General features: G+C 41.2%; 1 protein-coding gene across 2 annotated transcripts in view; it reads left to right on the forward strand.

The window, feature by feature from the left end:
- Positions 1-15767, forward strand: part of HEPHL1 (hephaestin like 1) — a 191082-nt gene that overhangs the window by 83771 nt on the left and 91544 nt on the right. For both annotated transcript variants that reach the window (XM_074372873.1, XM_074372875.1), the window contains exon 4: positions 8220-8322. The gene's annotated coding sequence lies outside the window, so the exon portion shown is untranslated. The remainder of the gene's footprint in view (positions 1-8219; positions 8323-15767) is intronic.

Below are 15767 nucleotides of genomic sequence, written 5' to 3' on the forward strand. Positions count from 1 at the left end.
CTTATACCAAGAGCATCATCTAATACAGGAATTTTGTCATTAGCTCCTCTGCTTCCTCTTTAAGTATCGTATTATTTTTCTGAACGTTGGGGCTGGTTTTAGAAGCTTTTGAAACTGTCTGATTTATTTATTTTTGTCATGAGGACCATAATTTTTAGCCATGCCTCTGTCAATTTTTTTCGCTTCTCCAATGACTAGATTAAACAATTTCTTTAGAAACAAGATCCCTAGGCTTTGTTTGCACATGGAACAAGAGCATCAAATGGCTTTGTATTTGAGAAGTTCCGTAACAGACAGTGCTCTGGGCACTACAGACGAGTGTATCGCCTCATCGTTAAATCAACTTTTCAGATATTATCTGATACGGTGCCATTTCACAGAGGTAGCTTTCTTTTTTAGCTGCTAGGGAAAATCATCACATTCAGAGATTCACTTACCCCTGTACAGACTCAGTACAGTCTATGTTTATACTGGCATCCTTTTCATTCTGTATATTTATAATTTTATTTTGAAATATAGTATTGCTGTTACTATTTTAATCATGACTCTTACACTTCAAGGAGTCATATTTGAGGGCTTATCCCATTTTCAAATTGGCAGCATAATATAATGCCAGACATAATTAAAGTAAAAATGCTAATTTAATGACCATGAACAATGACATGCAAATGATGGAAATTAAAATACTTTGTCTGGGACAAACCACTTTTTATTAATTGAGTGCAGGTCAGAATAGTTCCATCCTTGTAGAGCCAATTCCATCCTTAGAGATATAACTGTTATTGGAAATGACATGCGATTTCTGTGACAATAACAATCAATCCTTCATTTCCAAATCTGCATGATAACATAAATGAAAAATTCCACTGCTTTCCCCTGAAATTACCAAACTATCTGTAGCTACTTGACAGATCACTGGGGAGCCTCTGTGGCTGGTGGGACCCACCTAGGGTTTGTATCGATAGGATCTGTTGGTCTTCTGGGAATTCAACCATGAAAGTTAGGTTGACACACCCCAAACATTCTTGTGGTCCTTCATAAAGCCATTTAAATTTGTCTCAGAGAGGTCTTGTTCCCGGACTTAAATCTGTCTCATCAGAGGTACAGGTAGGAGGTTCAAGTAAAATCTAAACTAGCCCCTCTCTCAGCAGGACTGCCTTTGGTACCCACAGGGACATAGGAAGGAGGATTCCATGAGCCATGGGCCTGTTTGCCTTTGGTTATGGGCTGAGTTGTGTCGCTCCAAAATTCGTATGTTGAAGTTCTACCTCTGCCGAATGTATCTGGAGATAGCGGCTTTAAAGAGGAATTAAGATGAGGGCATTAGGGTGGGTCCTAATCAAATTTGATTGGCGTCCTTATAAAAAGAGGAGATTAGGACATAGACACTTTTGAAGACCACGTGAAGGAGATACAGCCAGAAGACAGCCGCCTACAAAGTAGGGAGAGAGGCCTCAGAAGAAGTCAGCCCTGCTGACATCTTGAATTCAGCTTCCAGGCTGCAGAGCTAGGGGGGAATTAATTCCTATTGTTTAAGCCGCCCAGTCTACGGTACTTTGTTACGACAGCCCTAGCAAGCGAATACACAGTAATGTACCCAAACATTTCAGCTGTCAGGGGCCCTGATGCCTGGAGGCAGGAGGCAGTGTCCGGCTGAGGGGCTCCCTGGTGAACCTGGAGGTGGTGATGAGGTACCTTCCTGCAGCTTCTGAGACACCAGGGCCTGGAGGTCAACACCACCAGAGCACAGGCCAGGGCAGAGTAATTTAAAATAGAGGATTTACGTCCTAGCTGGACAGGGTTTGTTCGTGAGTGTGGAGGAGACACAACCTGGGACCCCAGGTGCTGCGTGAGGGCTCTGTGGGAGGCTGAGGCCCTGCATTTGCACGTGAGTACAAGATCCTGTAAAACTCATTGTAAAGTCATGACTAATACGATATGGTAAGAAAAATGATCTCTCATATTTGTTAAAATTTGTGCTGATTTTATGATTGGCTCTCTGGCTTTGTTTCTCTCCAGGTTGTTTCCTAATTATGGTTTGCATTTTAGGGGGCTTTTTGAGTAAGGTAGTATACATTTTAAAAAAAATCTGCTTATCTCATTTTTTTTACCTTTATGTTTCCTGTATTCTTTCTTTAAAACTTGTGTGTATGTGCACACACACACACTTTCTGAAATATGACGAGCACTTACTAAGTTTTGAACACTGCTGAATACTCTCATATATAACATCCTAGAGACTATGCTCTCTCCACTCCTCTCCATAAAGGCAAATTGTATACTTCTTTCAAGATGCATCTCATGTGCCACGTCCTCTATCAAGTATTAGTGATGATGGTTATTTTTGAGCACTTACTGCGCTGAGTAGTTTATATCCTCAAATATAAGATACTTTCCCCCCTTTTACAGATGAGGAAACATGCAGACTGGTTGTAAATTGTTTAGGGTTACATTGCTGCAACCAACTCTCCATTGTTGTATTTTTAGATACTTATAAAATTCTTACCTAGTTACTAAGTGATGGAACTAGAATCTAAGAAAACAACTGTCACGTATGGAGCACTTACTCTGTGCCAGGGGCTGTGCTAAATGCTTTCCAGGGTTTATTTCATCTAATCTCAGAACCCGATGAGGTATTGTGTCCCTGTTACAGATGAGGAGACTAAGGGTCAGAGACCTTAAATAAATCACCTAAGATGACACTAGTGATTGGTGAAATTTAAATCGAAACTCAAGTCTGACACAAAAGCTCAAGTTCCCTAACCCTAACCCAAAATGATATTTTCTTTGCTCTGAATTCCTAAATTATGTGCCTACCTACCATTTGTTTTTGCTCTGTGTATTTTGTTTTTTTTTTCTCATTTTCTCATACAGACTGTAAACTCTTAAAGGCAGCCATTTTGTTCTGTCCCCTCTGGACTGCCTCACAAAGTGCCGGACCCACACCCATCTCTTGATACGTGTGTGTTGGATGGATGAATGGATGGGGAAGATGCATGGAATGGTGGCTGGAGCACTTTTTGTTAGTAGATCTGGCAGTGGTTGGCAGACATCAGTGCTGACGTCTCCGATGCTCACGGTCCCTCAGATGCTAATGGTTGCTGCAGAAAATTGTGGTCATTCCCAATAGACAGAGCAAGAACCTGGGAGCCATGGGGAAGCTTTAGGCCCAGAATGTCTGTTCTGGTGAATGTTTGGTGTGCGCTTGATGAATGTAGTTGTTGGGTATAGAGTTCTGTAGCTATCAGTTAAGTTTAGTGGGTTGTAAAGTTTGCTCAGATCCTCTGTATTCTTGCTGACTCATCTCCTTGTTCTGTGGTTACCTAGAGAAGGATGAGAAGATCCCCAATTGTGATTATGAATTTGTCTATTTCCCCCTTTAGCTTTGTCAATTTTTACTTTTCTGCATTTTGAAGATTTTTCATTACATGCATATACATTTATGCAATTTGTGATTGATATGTCTTTCTGAGGAATTGACCGCTGCGTTATGAAACATCCCTCTTCATTTCTTGTGTTAATTTTTGCCTTGCAGTCTGTTTTGTCTGATAGTATCACAGCCACAATGGCTTCTTTATGTTGACTGGTTGCATGTTGTGTTTTTTCCATTCTTTTACTTTCAAACTACTTATCCCTTTATGTTTAAAATGAGTTTCTATGTTAAAGTGAGTTTCTATGCAGAATTCATATAATTCAGGTGGGTTGTGTGTGGGATTTCTTAGCCTTGTCTGGCAATCTGTCTCTTTTAATTGGAGTGTTTATTTCATATAAGTTTAATGTCGTTATTGATAGCTTATAGTTGCCCAGCTTGCTAGTTGTTTTCTGTTTGTCCCTTCTGTTTTTTTGTTCTTTTGTCACTCATTTTCTTCCTTCTTCTGGGTTACTTGAATTTTTTTTTTTAGTACAAACATCCCTTGGAGATATTGCAGGTTTGGTTCCAGACCACCGCAATAAAGTGAATGTCACACAAATATTTTGGTTTCCCAGTGCATGTAAGAAAAATACCATATGAGATCGCTTATATGTGGAATCTAAAACAAACAAACAAACAAACAAGGCAGAAATACAAAACAGAAACAGACTCATAGACATAGAATACAAACTTGTGGTTGCCAAGGGGGTGGAGGGTGGGAAGGGATAGACAGGATTTCAAAAATGTAGAATAGATAAACAAGATTATACTGTATAGCACACGGAAATATACACAAGATCTTATGGTAGCTCACAGAGAAAAAATGTGACAATGAATATATATATTTTCATGTATAACTGAAAAATTGTGCTCTACACTGGAATTTGACACAACATTGTAAAATGATTATAAATCAGTAAAAATACAGACATGCCAAAAAATAAAATAAAATAAAATAGAACCCTTTATCACTCTTAAAAAAAAGTTAGTTTGCACTATTCTGTAGTCTATGAAGTGTGCAATAGCATTATGTCTAAAGAATCAATGTACATACCCGAGTTAAAAATACTTTATTGCTAAAAAATGCTAATCATCTGACAATTCAGGGTTGCCACAAGCCTTCAGTCTGTGAAAAAACGCAGTATCTGTGAAGTATGCCTGTATTCCATTTAATTTCTTCTGTTGGCTTCTTAGCTGTACTTAATTTGATTTATTTCATTTTTTTGTCTGCTCTAGTCATAGCAATGTGTATCCTTAGCTTATCAAAGGCTGTTGAAGTCAATATTATAACCTTTCACATTTTCCTCCTCTCTTTACCCTTCACGTTTCAACTTTCCATTTCATACTTGACACTTTCTACTTTACAAATACAATCATTTTTACAACCATATTATTCCACTTGCCTACTCTCCCTATCCCTTGTTTTATTGTTGTCATGACTTTTAGTTGTATATATGTATATTACAAACTTTTCTTTACAGTGTTGTTATTTTCACTTTAAATAGTCAGTTGGCTTTTAGGGAAATTATAAGGAAAAATGTAATATTTACCCACAATTTCTGGTGTTTTCTTCTTTCTGTAGACTCAAGTTTCCAGCCGGTGGTATTGCCCTCAGCCCAGGAACATCCTTTAGCCTTCTTCGCAGTGTGGGTGTACTGGTGACAAATTCTAAGAGCTAACTTTGATCTTAGAATCCCTTTGTTTCATCCTCATTTTTGAAGGCTGTTTTCGCTGTGTGTGCATCAGAGTTTGGGAGAATGTTTGGAGGCTGAAATTTATAAGGAATTTATAAGGAATTTCTTCAAAGACTGTACTAGCTGAATACTTCCATCAAAAAAGCAAATTACAAGAAGTCCTGGGGATTGAGAGAGAGCCCTAAGACGACCAAGTCTGTCTGGGACAGGGTTGCTTTTGATGTGGAGAAATGCTAAGTAATCTTTTAGATAGAAGGCTAACACTCTGCTTGTACATATGTCTGCTTTAAAGCCAAGGGGCCTTTATTGTAAAACGCCTCGGGCAAATGAAGCCTTTGATGAGGGTGTGTCCCTTCCACAGATGTCATGAGAAGTGACGGACCAGATGTGGTTTCATACCACATAAAACACATCTGTAGGAAGAAGTATCAACACATGAAAACCCTGTTCTCTGCTATGCACATCTTTCATTAGGGTTTATTATAGTATCGGCTGTTCATGCATAAGCACTTATTAAGGACTGCAGAAGGTGCTGTCGGGGGATATGAAACCGAGCAGGGCTGGCATCTGTTCTGCGGGAACTCGTGGGGAGGAGGGGCATGATCACCGGCCCGGGGCAGCTTGTACAGGAGCGACGGCCCAGCAGTCAGACATGCTGACAGGGGCACCAGGCCACAGCAGGGCGTACAGACCCTCGTCACTTGGGATGAGGAGAAGGGGACGGGGCTGATGTCACTATGGGAAATCTTTCTGGAAGACTTGGATTTTCATACCTATCTTCAAGGAGGTGGAAGCTGGGGATTAGAGAAGAGAAATGATGGAATTTGAGGAAAAGGAAAATAGGGGAAAGGAATAAAAGTATAAAAACACTAAAATAAACTTGGCATGACATTTGTTTAGCTAGAACGTAGGCAGCATGATTAACAAGTAAATATGAGATCGCAGAATTACAGGCTGTGGGGAGGTGTGGACTGTGTGGAGCTGAGATGTGACTGGGCAGACTTGACTACAAGCTGAGATGTTATAATTTGATATGATGGGTAATCAGGAGGGAGGCACTAAATGGAAAACTACAATAGTACAAAAATAGAGCTTGAGAAGGGACTTCACAGCAGGACGAAGGAGCAAAGCTTGGAGTCACTGGAGGCTGGAGATCAACTAGGAAATTGTAGTAGTTTTAGAGCAGTGCTGGCCACTAGAAATATGATGCAAGCCAAATACGGAATTATAACTTTCCTTGTGGTCACACTGGAAAAAGAAAAAAGCAAAAGGTAAAGTTAATTTAAGTAAAATTCTTTATTTACCCTGATATATCAAAAATATGACATCAACATGTAATCAATATACAAAATATGAATAAACCACTTAACAGTTTTTTCATACCAAGTCTTTGAATTTCAGTGTGCATTTTTACTTATGGTGCATCTCAATTCAGTTGTTAAATTTTCATTGGAAATCTTTTTTATAAATTGAAATATAGTTGATTTACAATGTTGTGTTAGTTTCTGGCGTACAGCATAGTGATTCAGTTATGTATTTATATATAGGTATATTCTTTTTCATTATAGGTTGTTACAAGATATTGAATGTAGTTCCCTTTGCTATACAGTAGGACCTTGTTGTTTATCTATTTTATATATAGTAGTTTGTATCAGCAAACCCCTGATTTATCCCTCCTCCCCTTTCCCCTTTGGTAACCAAGGTTGTTTCTATGTCATGAGTCTGGTTTTGTTTTGTAAATAAATTAATTTATGTCATTTCTTTAGATCCCACATATAAGTGATATCATATGATATTTGTCTTTCTCTGTTTGACTTACTTCACATAGTATGATAATCTCGAGATCCATTCATGTCACTACAAATGGCATGATTTCATTCTTTTTTATGGCCGAGTAATATTCCTTGTGTACATATACCACATCTTTATCTAGTCATCTGTTGATGGACACTTAGGTTGCTTCCATGTCTTGGCTATTGTAAATAGTGCTGCTATGAACACTAGGGTGCATGTATCTTTTCAAGTTAGAGTTTTCTGTGGATATATGCCCAGGAGTGGGATTGTTGGATCATATGGTAACTCTATTTTTAGTTTTTTAAGGAATCTCCATACTGTCTTCCATAGTAGCTGAACCAAATTACATTTCATTGGAAATCCTTGATCTGTATTTAGAGTTTATAAAATTTGTGGTTAAACAAGTTGATTCACATAACTCAGCTTCTTCCAAATATATTTAAATGTTTCCTAATAACTGAATTGAGTAACAACTATTAAATTAAAATTAGTTAAAAGTAAGTAAAAGTAAACAATTCAGCTCCTCCATGGTCCAAGCCATATTTTAAGTGCTCAGCAGCCTCATGTGGCTAGTGACTGCCCCACAGACAGCTCAGGTGCAGAGGCTGGTCCTGGGGAGACCACTAGGAGTAGGAGCTTGAGTGGAGGGAGTTTCCATCAGAGTTGTGCTTATCTTGATGCACTAAAGAGCAGAGGGAGCAAATTAAGGAGGACCCAAGAGAGAATAAAAATGGTCTAAAAAGAAAACGACAAAGGAACTTAATTACAAAACAGAAACAGACTCACAGACATAGAAAACAAACTTATGGTTACCAGTTGGGGAAGGGATGGGAAGGGATATACTGGGAGTTCGAGATTTGCAGATACTAACTAATACATAAAAAATAGATAAACAACAAGTTCATACTGTATAGCACAGGGAGATATAATCAATATCTTGTAACTTACGGTAAAAAAGAATATGAAAACGAATATATGTATGTTCATGTATGATTGAAGGAAGCATTATGCTGTATACCAGAAATTGACACAAAATTGTAAACTGACTATACTTCAGTAAGTATGTGTGTGTGTGTGTCTGTATACACACACACACAAAAGAAAGATGGCCTCCTTTGTCTAAAAATCCCTGATGACAGGGACACACGATTCTGCTCATGTTTCTTTTCAGCTTCGCTCAGCGCCAGACCAGATAGGTGTTAAATGCTTGTTAAAGACTCTCTGACCTAAGGAAACCACTTCAGCTTAAGTCTTGAATTGCTTCCAGCCTTCTCAGAGCACAAAGGTTTGTTCACATTTGTCTGAATTTCACCTTCTAGTCATAATCAGCATCTGATCGCAGAGAAGGGACAAAGAAGCTGTTTCTGCCTGCTTCTCAGTGGCCCTGAATTAGAGGACGTTGAGCAAGAGCCAGAAAAGCAGGTAACACAGAGCTTGATCTGGTTATTTTCTCCTTTTTCCTTCTTTTCTACCCCTTCTTCCCCTTCTATCCTTGTCGCTCTTCCCTTGTATTAGGATTAATCTCTGAAGTGAACACAGAAAGGTGTTGCACTGCATTTAAAACATCTGGGGGCTTCTGATCCCCTCCAGTGATTTCTGCAGAAAACCCTGGTCCCTGCTCTGTGAGAGGACAATGGTCAGATCAAGACCCCGGCTCTCATGTCAGTGGAGACCAGAGTGAGTGGTGGCCCTGTCGCTACCTGCCAGGCCATGCCCATCATTGTTGGGCCCAGTTAAATCACAGCCCTACCTGCAGCTTCACAAAGCAGGCTTCATGTGAGATATTTGTTTCTACACTTTTTTTAGACCTTTTTTTTTTAGTACAGTTTTGGATGTACAGAATAACTGAACAAATAGTACACATAACTCCATGTACTCTCCTCCCCTACCCTGTCACCCATGGCACACGACTTCCCCTGTTCACATCTTGCCTTGATGTGGTTTATTTCTTAAAATTAATAAACCAATATTAATACATTATTACTCACTAAAGCTCACAGTTTAAGGTTTATTCTTTGTGTTGTACATTCTAAGGGTCTGACAAACACATAGTGACATGGAAACACCAATACTGTGTTGTACAGAACAGTTTCATCTCCCTAAAAGTCCCCTGTGCTTCACTTATTTAAGAAATCAAAAGGGTGATAATAGTTCATGATGTCAAAATTACATGAAATCCAAATTGCAATGTCCTTAAATGGTTTTACTGGGAGCAGTCACACCTGCTTGCTTATATACTGTCTATGGCTGCTTTTGCTCCACCACAGACTTGAGCAGTTGCCTGCAAGGCTGAAAATATTTACTCTCTCGCCCTTTGCAGAAAAAGTCTGCTGAGCCCTAGCCTTGACCATAAATTCTAGGAAGTTTGAATTGTTGCCTCTCAGCACTCAGTGAGGGGCTGTGAACTTAGTAAGTTTCTACTCTAACCTGACTGATTTACGATACAAAATGTCCTGCCTGGAATATTAGCAATTATTTCCATAGTCAGCTTTCTCCCAGGGCCCTAGAATCCCTTCTGCCATTATACTGATGGGTCTTTATCACTAACATGTTGATTTTTTAAAAAGTGAATCTCTGGTAAGAGGTGTATGGTTGATATGTTCATAAATCATAAAATTTTGGATCAAATAATTCTTTCATTTGTTCATACAATGTCCCTCCCTCCCTCCAACAGACATTCATTAAGTACAATTGACCCTTGAACAACACGAGTGTGAACTGTGTGGATCTACTTATACACGGATTTTTTTTTTCAATAGTCAACATTACATAATCCAAGGTTGATTGAATCCCCAGATGCAGACTTGTGGATAAAAAGGAACCACGTATAGGGAGGGCCAACTATAAATTATATATGGATTTTTGGCTGTGTGGATGGTTGGCATCCCTAACCCTTGTGTTGCTGAATGGTCAATTTTGCTTTTTGTTGTGTGCAGTCTTGGTTAGGAGAGATCAAGAAAACAGCCTCCATCTTTAGGGAGATCAGAAATGAGTGTGGATGACAGACAGACAAAATAACAACTACAACACACTGTGGTAAATGCTATAATCAGCTCTAATAATTGAATCATAGGCCCAAGCATTAAAGAGCCTCCAATCATTTATTTAACAAATGTTTACTAGGTACTAGTTAAATGCCAGGTACTATGTTAGGTGTTGGGAATATTACGGTAGGCAAGACAGATTTTAAAGAGCTTTAAGTCTAGCTTATATTTATCATAAATGTAGAAGGGATTTTTGAGGCCATGTGATGTCATCCATTATCCAATGAAAAATTTTTGCTACGGCTCTCTTGGCAAGTGCCATTTACATTAATGTGGTCTATCTCCAGGGATAAGAAACTCATGGATAACTTATATCTAATGTTGAACAATTAGAAATGTTGGTTATGCTTTATTTGAATGAAACTGTGCCTCTGAGTAAAAATTATGTATTACAGGGCTGGAAAATGCCTGCTAGGAAATCTAAATTCTTTTATGTTTTTTTCATGTGATAAAAAAGGTATTTATCGTCATTAACATGTAAGCTCAAGGAGGATAGGGATTTTGTCTTTTCTTTACCACTTTTTTCATAGAATAGACTCTGGCACATGATAGGCTTTGTGCCTCAGGTATGTGCCTTACGTAGGTATGTATGCAAATGAGTGGATAATAGGAGTTGTCATATACCAAGCATAGAGTATGTATCAAGCACTTTACATGAATTATCTCATTTCTTTCTCACAATAAGATGGAAGTATTTACTAATTCCCATCCTACTGGTGGGTCAACTGATAAAGCGTAGGCTAAAGCTTTCTTTATACCTTCTTGTGGCCAGCTGTCATTCTTGCCTGTACTCTGGAGACTTAGGATGTGAAGGCATTCCACAGGCTTGTTTCTTGGCACAGGAGGATAATTGGACAAGGGCAGGCAAAGGTGCATTGAAGAAATAGTCAAGCAAAGGTTGAATAATCTTTGTGGCACCCCTGAGCCGAGGGGCACTCCATGGGGACCATTTGTAAGCATGCCACGTGTATTAAGGATGGTAATACACAGCTGGCCAATTCCCTAGTTGCTCTCAGATCCATCCTCTGCCTTCCCCCTACCCTTCTATGTACCATAGGGAACCATATTTCACAAACTTTCTTGTTGACTGGCTTCGGGTTGTGAGGCCAATAGGATCTGTTGGCAGAGGAGAGCAGAAGGCAAGATAATTCTGCCTCTCCTAATCTGGCAGTGACCGGCTCCTGTGAGCCCTAGCTCCTGCGAGATCGCCTCTCACTTTGTGGTCCCACCTCTGACTGACAGCTCGCACAGGAGTTCCAGCTCCAGCCAGCCAGTTCCAGCATTGAGTTCTGACAAAGCTACCTTCTCTGGTCATCCAGCTGAGTCTAGGATGGAACAGCATCCTGCTGTCACTAATCACAGGGTTGCTTCCCCATCTCATGTTTGGATTCTAACCTCTTTCATCTTTCCTGTAATCAATACCTTATATTAAATTCCTTCTATTGAAAGACTTAGAGTTGTTTCTCTTCCCTGACTGGATGGACCTGACTGACAGACACAGTCACATCTCCAAGTTTCAAAGCCTTGGAACAATACAGGTTCTTTTTTGTGTGTGTGCTTCAAGTCAAATCGGCGTTTACTGGGCAGCCTTCCATCATTCAGGACCTATGGCCCCTCTCCTTTGTGACTCTGCCGTTCTCTAGGGCCTTGGAGCCCTCTCTCGGATGCTCCCGTTGGCAGAGGGGGGAGTCAGGAATCACAAGTGGGAGGGTTTTATGGGTCAGTCTTGGAAGTGGCATTTAACACTACCACCCACAATCCACTGACCAGGACTCTGAGGGAGACTGATAAATGCATTCTTGCTGTGGGTCCAGGAGGAGAAGGAAATCAGTTGGATAACCAGCTAGTCAGCCTTTAAGTACATTGTGATGCTGAGGATCTGGCTGAGAGGGGCTGCGTGTGCACAGATTTCTCTCCGCTCCTTCTCTCTCCCATTTGCTCTTCTCATCTTGCCTTGTTCATACATAGTTCAATTGAAAGGCCCTTATGGAAACCTACTACGGGATGATGGCTACTCTTTGGGGTAGGGACAAAGTGTAATGTATATGTTCTTAACCAACCAGTTAGATCACAACATGTCCCTTCAGGTCCCAGAAATTGGAACCTGGAAGTAGCCATGGGCAGACTGGGGACAGCTGAACATTTTTTCATATACTCCACCAGTGAGGGTAAGAATTTGCTCCCCTGTGCATCGATGTGGTGTATCCTATGCTATTCAGATTGTGGACCCCATCCATCCGCAGCAGCAGCAACATCCAGGAGTTTGTTAGAAATGTAGAATTTCAGGCTCCAGCCCAGCGTTACTGAATCAGAACTTGCCATTTAATAAGATCTAACCCCAGGTGACTTGTATGCACATTAAATCTTGGAAGCACTGGTGTAATTCATAAAGTTTATACTTTGCTCAGCTGGTATCACAGGCTTCTATGTGGGACACGCTGTGCTGTTTCCTGGCTTAGGGAGATCTTTAAGCTTTCATGGAGCAAGCTCATCCTGCTTTACTTCTCAGACAAGCTGAGAAATTGGACAGCAGGAACGTGTGGTTGGTGTTTCTACCAGCAGCAGAAAGATGAAAGAAGAAAAGGAAGAAAGAAAAAGAAAAAAAGGAAGGAGGGAAGGAAGGAAGGAAGGAAGGGACTGAGAGGGAGGGGGGAAGGGAAGAAAAAGGGAAAGAAGGAAACGAAGAAAGAAAGGAGCGGGGAGGGAGGGAGGCAGGCAGGGAAGGAAGAAAGCCTGTTTACCAAGCTGGAGTGCGCTGGAGGCCAGAAGTGCCCAGATTGTCCAGGGCTGGGTCTCGCTGGTAACTCAGCACTGAGACCAACCCTTCCCCTAAAGTCAGTGTGCATCAGTAACTATGCATAACTATGAGTAATTACTGAGAAACCACTTACTGCTGTTGGATGTTGGGGCATAGGCAATGGGCCAGCTCTTAGCAATCTCTGAACCTGTCAAACTTCGATTTTAATTTCTTCTTCCTTTCTCTGCCTACATGCAAATTCCTATTTATCCTTAAAACTGAGGTTAAACGCCAACTCTTCTGTGATTCCCTGAATCCCAAACTTACCCCAGGCCTCCAGTACCCTTCTAGACTGACCTTCCAGGCCATGAAGCTATGGGCACTATTCCACTGCCAGCCTCCTCTCAGCCTCTTATAATCCAGGCTGGCCTCTTACCCTCTCCCCTCTTCCCAAGGAGTATGGTACCAGCTGGATCTTCAGGTAAATGCATCACACGTAGGTGCTGTAGGGAGAGCATCAGAGTGGTTCAGGTGTTTTAACAGAGGCCTTCTGTAGTCCTTAATGCAGTCCCATAGGCACATGAAGGAAGGCTTCTGTCCAAGTAGAGAGAAGCAGTGAGAAGAGAAACAGAGAATTCTATTCTTGTGCGGCTGGGGCAGCCACGTTCTCTGCTTGTAGACAGGGTCTGTCCCATACAAAATGAACTTGGCAAAGATGGGCCCTTTCTTAGCCTGGGTCTCCCCCAGGCAACACGGGGCAGTAGTGCATTTCTCCTATGGCTGTGTGCATCAAGGACAAGGAGGTCTCTAAAAACTATAGCTCCTAACATAGGTGATAGGTGGCGGTGAGGCAGCTGTATGTGTGTCATGGAGGTGGAGGTGGAGGTGGTGTGTACTCAAACTGTATTCCAAACCTTCTGGGCTGAGCAGAAGGATCAGTGGACTTGTATATTTTGAGAAAGTTTCTTTAGTGTCTGTAATTCATTTACCTGTTGATAACTGCCTGAAATGAACTGGTTATGAATCCTTATTAATGGATTCATTCGTTCATTTGGCAAACATGATGTGTTACACACACAGATATGAGTAAAAAATCCCCTACCCTCTAAGTGCCCACAGTCCTGCTTGCTTGGACCTCACCAACTTATGAATTCATCCAATCCTTGCCTGGTTCAACATCTAACCCCACTCCTACCCTAGGAAGACTCTGCAGCCCCCTGCCCTCTTTTTTTTTTTTTTTAATTAGTAGCCTTTATTTTTTATTTTTTGAGCAGTTTTAGGTTTACAGAAAAGTTGAGCAGAAAAGTATATTCTATTCCCCCTCACTCCCCACCCAGTTTCTCCTATTAATATCTTGCATTAGTGTGTACATTTGTTACAAGAGATGAGCCAATATTGATACATCATTATTTGAATATATGTATGTGTATGCATGACTGGGACATTGTGCTGTACACCAGAAATTGACACATTGTAACTGCATACCAATAAAATAAAAGATACATCATTATTAACTAAAATCCACAGTTTACATTAGGATTCATTTTTGGTGGCTATGCTGTGGGTTTGGACAAATATATAAGGATGCATATCCACCATTACAGTGTCATAAGAATAGTTTCACTGCCCTAGAAATCCCTTGTCTGTAGTCCCTTTTGCTCATCCATCTTGCTGTTCTCAGGGTCTGCCTCCATTCCTCCCCTGCCCACACCATGATAAAGGTAAGATTACTTGGATTAAGATCAAGGTCACTTTGCCCCACCCCAGGATCTGGGCTGACCACTACCACTTCTCAGTCTCCACCAAACTTGACAGGAAATTCCCCCTGCCTACCCAGGGGAAAGATCCGCAAGGAGATGAGCAGAGGTTGTGTCTCTAGGCTCAGAAAGTTGCAAAAAATCCAGCTTGGCTACCAGGGCAATTTAACTTTCTGCTGAGCAGCCTCAGGGAATTTCTCAAGAAATGCCAAGATTTTAGAAATAGCTTTTCTTTAATCTTGATGACTCAATCCTCCTGAGCCAGCCCTAGTCCTTTAATGGAGTGTTTTGCAAATGTAATTTCAGTGGTGCTACAATGTGTCTAATGAAGCAATAATTTATGGGTGTGCAGGGTATATGAGGCAGCAGGGGGGCCAGTTTAGCCAGCTCTGGCTATGAAGCAAAACCAAGCATTGACCTGATTTAGAAGCTCCCCATTTGCCAGGTCCCACTGTCTGCTGCACGTTGGGTGTTTGGAAACCTGTGGTTGACAAGGATCCTAACGATATTTTTTATATTTTGTCTTTCAAATCAGTGTTCCATGAAGGCAGCAGGGCAGACGGTAGTCATTCTAGTTTGCAAGATTATATCTGAATCTGCTGCCAACAGGTTCTGCTGAGGTTAGGAGCTGTGAAGTTCCTCCTTAGAAGGACACTGATCTTTGGGAGGGCAGTAGTGAACTAAGATTCCTCATGGTCTGCAAGGCCATCCCAGGTGACAGTCCAAGAGGCCAGGATTGTCCCCGGTTCTCTTCCGAGCACCCCTGATGCTGCTGCTCCCCCGTTTCGGATTCCAGTGAGCTGCCGTCTGACCCTGTGTCCTCTGCTACATACCCCCCCCCATCTTCCCCAACCTGCAGCAAGTACTCCCCCCATCACGGAACTCCTCATAACCTACTGTCACTGTCTCCTCACTTGTCCGTAGACCCCACTGGACTGGAAGCTCCCTGCTTGCTCATTGAGGTCTGGACAGCCCCTACAACAATGTTGGCAAAGTGTACAGGTTAGCTTAATAAATGAATTAGCTGAATGGTTGTGGTGGCTTTTTGCCTCCTTTGGTGCCTCTTCTGTGTTATAAAACCGGAAGCCTCAGTGCTTTTCTCAAGCATTCTCTCTTCAGTGCATGCTCATTCCATTTGGTCACCAAGCCCCATAAGATTTAATCCTAAAACAACTCTTGACTCCTCTTTGTTATTTTGTTCCTACCCAAGTTATGACTCTGAGCATCTCTTGTCAGGTTTGCCAGAGAAAATGCAGGATGCCCAGTTGCATTTGGATGGCAGGAAAACAACACATAATTTTTTTTTGGTATAAGTATGTCCCAAATATT

This window comes from Camelus bactrianus, chromosome 10 (genome assembly GCF_048773025.1).
Source record: "Camelus bactrianus isolate YW-2024 breed Bactrian camel chromosome 10, ASM4877302v1, whole genome shotgun sequence".
Lineage (NCBI taxonomy): Eukaryota > Metazoa > Chordata > Mammalia > Artiodactyla > Camelidae > Camelus > Camelus bactrianus.